A 5,000-nucleotide genomic window follows, 5' to 3' on the forward strand; every position below is an offset into this window, starting at 1 on the left:
CTTTCTCTCTCTGCCGGGGCCGGCCAAGAGTGCTTTATGGACGGTTTAAAACATGACTATGGATGCAAATGCTCATTTTCCTCCGTGCACCTGGTGATTGAAAACGTGCATCTGGTAACCCAAAAATTATAAAAGGGTTTTAAATACTTTTACCCGTCATTCTATTGATATAGCCCGCTAGGGGAGTGCCCCACTACGGCCCTCTCTCTGTCAGGGCCGTCCTTGGGTGCTTTTTACACACTTTAAGAAATCACGATGGATGCAGATTGCTATTAATCCTCCGTGCAACTGGTGATTGAAAACGTGCATCTGGTAACCCAAAATTTCAAATATGGTTCAAAATGAATTTAAAGGCACCCCTCTCATTGTTGCCCGCTATGGGAGCACCCCACTAAGGCCCTGTCTCGGTCGGGCCCGTCCTGAGTGCTTTATAGACACTTTAAGAAATCGCGATGGATGCAGATTGCTATTAATCCTCCGTGCAACTGGTGATTGAAAATGTGCAACTGGTGATTGAAAACGTGCACCTGGTCACCCAAAACACGGTTCTCTATGCGGTTAGCGGTGTTCCATCTATTCATGTCCGCTTATGGCGCACCCTACTACGGACCTTTAGCAATGGGGGCCGGCCCGAATTATTTATGGAAGGTCTGATGATGATTTTTTTTTTTTTTTCACCATCTCTTTCTCTCTCTGCCGGGGCCGGCCAAGAGTGCTTTATGGACGGTTTAAAACATGACTATGGATGCAAATGCTCATTTTCCTCCGTGCACCTGGTGATTGAAAACGTGCATCTGGTAACCCAAAAATTATAAAAGGGTTTTAAATACTTTTACCCGTCATTCTATTGATATAGCCCGCTAGGGGAGTGCCCCACTACGGCCCTCTCTCTGTCAGGGCCGTCCTTGGGTGCTTTTTACACACTTTAAGAAATCACGATGGATGCAGATTGCTATTAATCCTCCGTGCAACTGGTGATTGAAAACGTGCATCTGGTAACCCAAAATTTCAAATATGGTTCAAAATGAATTTAAAGGCACCCCTCTCATTGTTGCCCGCTATGGGAGCACCCCACTAAGGCCCTGTCTCGGTCGGGCCCGTCCTGAGTGCTTTATAGACACTTTAAGAAATCGCGATGGATGCAGATTGCTATTAATCCTCCGTGCAACTGGTGATTGAAAATGTGCAACTGGTGATTGAAAACGTGCACCTGGTCACCCAAAACACGGTTCTCTATGCGGTTAGCGGTGTTCCATCTATTCATGTCCGCTTATGGCGCACCCTACTACGGACCTTTAGCAATGGGGGCCGGCCCGAATTATTTATGGAAGGTCTGATGATGATTTTTTTTTTTTTTCACCATCTCTTTCTCTCTCTGCCGGGGCCGGCCAAGAGTGCTTTATGGACGGTTTAAAACATGACTATGGATGCAAATGCTCATTTTCCTCCGTGCACCTGGTGATTGAAAACGTGCATCTGGTAACCCAAAAATTATAAAAGGGTTTTAAATACTTTTACCCGTCATTCTATTGATATAGCCCGCTAGGGGAGTGCCCCACTACGGCCCTCTCTCTGTCAGGGCCGTCCTTGGGTGCTTTTTACACACTTTAAGAAATCACGATGGATGCAGATTGCTATTAATCCTCCGTGCAACTGGTGATTGAAAACGTGCATCTGGTAACCCAAAATTTCAAATATGGTTCAAAATGAATTTAAAGGCACCCCTCTCATTGTTGCCCGCTATGGGAGCACCCCACTAAGGCCCTGTCTCGGTCGGGCCCGTCCTGAGTGCTTTATAGACACTTTAAGAAATCGCGATGGATGCAGATTGCTATTAATCCTCCGTGCAACTGGTGATTGAAAATGTGCAACTGGTGATTGAAAACGTGCACCTGGTCACCCAAAACACGGTTCTCTATGCGGTTAGCGGTGTTCCATCTATTCATGTCCGCTTATGGCGCACCCTACTACGGACCTTTAGCAATGGGGGCCGGCCCGAATTATTTATGGAAGGTCTGATGATGATTTTTTTTTTTTTTCACCATCTCTTTCTCTCTCTGCCGGGGCCGGCCAAGAGTGCTTTATGGACGGTTTAAAACATGACTATGGATGCAAATGCTCATTTTCCTCCGTGCACCTGGTGATTGAAAACGTGCATCTGGTAACCCAAAAATTATAAAAGGGTTTTAAATACTTTTACCCGTCATTCTATTGATATAGCCCGCTAGGGGAGTGCCCCACTACGGCCCTCTCTCTGTCAGGGCCGTCCTTGGGTGCTTTTTACACACTTTAAGAAATCACGATGGATGCAGATTGCTATTAATCCTCCGTGCAACTGGTGATTGAAAACGTGCATCTGGTAACCCAAAATTTCAAATATGGTTCAAAATGAATTTAAAGGCACCCCTCTCATTGTTGCCCGCTATGGGAGCACCCCACTAAGGCCCTGTCTCGGTCGGGCCCGTCCTGAGTGCTTTATAGACACTTTAAGAAATCGCGATGGATGCAGATTGCTATTAATCCTCCGTGCAACTGGTGATTGAAAATGTGCAACTGGTGATTGAAAACGTGCACCTGGTCACCCAAAACACGGTTCTCTATGCGGTTAGCGGTGTTCCATCTATTCATGTCCGCTTATGGCGCACCCTACTACGGACCTTTAGCAATGGGGGCCGGCCCGAATTATTTATGGAAGGTCTGATGATGATTTTTTTTTTTTTTCACCATCTCTTTCTCTCTCTGCCGGGGCCGGCCAAGAGTGCTTTATGGACGGTTTAAAACATGACTATGGATGCAAATGCTCATTTTCCTCCGTGCACCTGGTGATTGAAAACGTGCATCTGGTAACCCAAAAATTATAAAAGGGTTTTAAATACTTTTACCCGTCATTCTATTGATATAGCCCGCTAGGGGAGTGCCCCACTACGGCCCTCTCTCTGTCAGGGCCGTCCTTGGGTGCTTTTTACACACTTTAAGAAATCACGATGGATGCAGATTGCTATTAATCCTCCGTGCAACTGGTGATTGAAAACGTGCATCTGGTAACCCAAAATTATCAAATATGGTTTCAAATACTTTTACCGGTCATTCTATTGATATAGCCCGCTATGGGAGCACCCCACTAAGGCCCTGTCTCGGTCGGGGCCGTCCTTCAGTGCTTTATATACAGTTTCATATATTACGATGGATGCAGATTGTGATTGTTTTCCAAAAGACCCGTGTGCATCTGGTAACCCAAAAATTATAAAACTGTTTTAAATCATTTTACCGGTCATTCTATTGATATAGCCCGCTAGGGGAGTACCCTACTACGGCCCTCTCTCGGTCAGGCCCGTCCTTAGGTGCTTTATATACAGTTTAAGATATTACGATGGATGCAGATTGTGATTGTTTTCCAAAAGACCCGTGTGCATCTGGTAACCCAAAAATTAAAATATGGTTCAAAACCCGGGTAACACCACTCTATTTACGGACATGACAGTAGAGCTTACCCCCTGGAGCTATTGACCTCCAGGCTTGTAGGCCCTTACTCACCACCCGGGTATCACCCCTCTATTTCGGGGATGATACCAGCAGGGGACCCCCCCCACCTCCACAACCTCGCATACCAGGTGAACCAGGGCACCCACACTTAAGCACCCCTCCTCGGACATTAAAGCAGATAACCGCGCTGTTATGAACCGCGTGCACCTGGTCACCCAAATGGAACTTGTGCACCTGGTCACCCAAAAGGACCGGCGTGCACCTGGTCACCCAAAGGCCGGCGTGCACCTGGTCACCCAAAAGGACCATGTGCACCTGGTCACCCAAAGGCCGGCGTGCACCTGGTCACCCAAAAGGACCGTGTGCACCTGGTCACCCAAAGGCCGGCGTGCACCTGGTCACCCAAAGGACCATGTGCACCTGGTCACCCAAAAGGACCATGTGCACCTGGTCACCCAAAGGCCGGCGTGCACCTGGTCACCCAAAAGGACCATGTGCACCTGGTCACCCAAAGGCCGGCGTGCACCTGGTCACCCAAAGGACCATGTGCACCTGGTCACCCAAAAGGACCATGTGCACCTGGTCACCCAAAGGCCGGCGTGCACCTGGTCACCCAAAGGACCATGTGCACCTGGTCACCCAAAGGCCGGCGTGCACCTGGTCACCCAAAGGACCATGTGCACCTGGTCACCCAAAGGCCGGCGTGCACCTGGTCACCCAAAGGACCATGTGCACCTGGTCACCCAAAAGGACCATGTGCACCTGGTCACCCAAAGGCCGGCGTGCACCTGGTCACCCAAAGGACCATGTGCACCTGGTCACCCAAAGGCCGGCGTGCACCTGGTCACCCAAAGGACCATGTGCACCTGGTCACCCAAAGGCCGGCGTGCACCTGGTCACCCAAAGGACCATGTGCACCTGGTCACCCAAAAGGACCATGTGCACCTGGTCACCCAAAGGCCGGCGTGCACCTGGTCACCCAAAGGACCATGTGCACCTGGTCACCCAAAAGAACCGTGTGCACCTGGTCACCCAAAGGCCGGCGTGCACCTGGTCACCCAAAGGACCATGTGCACCTGGTCACCCAAAAGGACCATGTGCACCTGGTCACCCAAAGGCCGGCGTGCACCTGGTCACCCAAAGGACCATGTGCACCTGGTCACCCAAAAGAACCGTGTGCACCTGGTCACCCAAAGGCCGGCGTGCACCTGGTCACCCAAAGGACCATGTGCACCTGGTCACCCAAAAGGACCATGTGCACCTGGTCACCCAAAGGCCGGCGTGCACCTGGTCACCCAAAGGACCATGTGCACCTGGTCACCCAAAAGAACCGTGTGCACCTGGTCACCCAAAGGCCGGCGTGCACCTGGTCACCCAAAGGACCATGTGCACCTGGTCACCCAAAAGAACCGTGTGCACCTGGTCACCCAAAGGCCGGCGTGCACCTGGTCACCCAAAGGACCATGTGCACCTGGTCACCCAAAAGCCGGCGTGCACCTGGTCACCCAAATGGAACT

This window comes from Oncorhynchus mykiss, unplaced genomic scaffold (assembly GCF_013265735.2).
Source record: "Oncorhynchus mykiss isolate Arlee unplaced genomic scaffold, USDA_OmykA_1.1 un_scaffold_698, whole genome shotgun sequence".
NCBI classification, from domain to species: domain Eukaryota; kingdom Metazoa; phylum Chordata; class Actinopteri; order Salmoniformes; family Salmonidae; genus Oncorhynchus; species Oncorhynchus mykiss.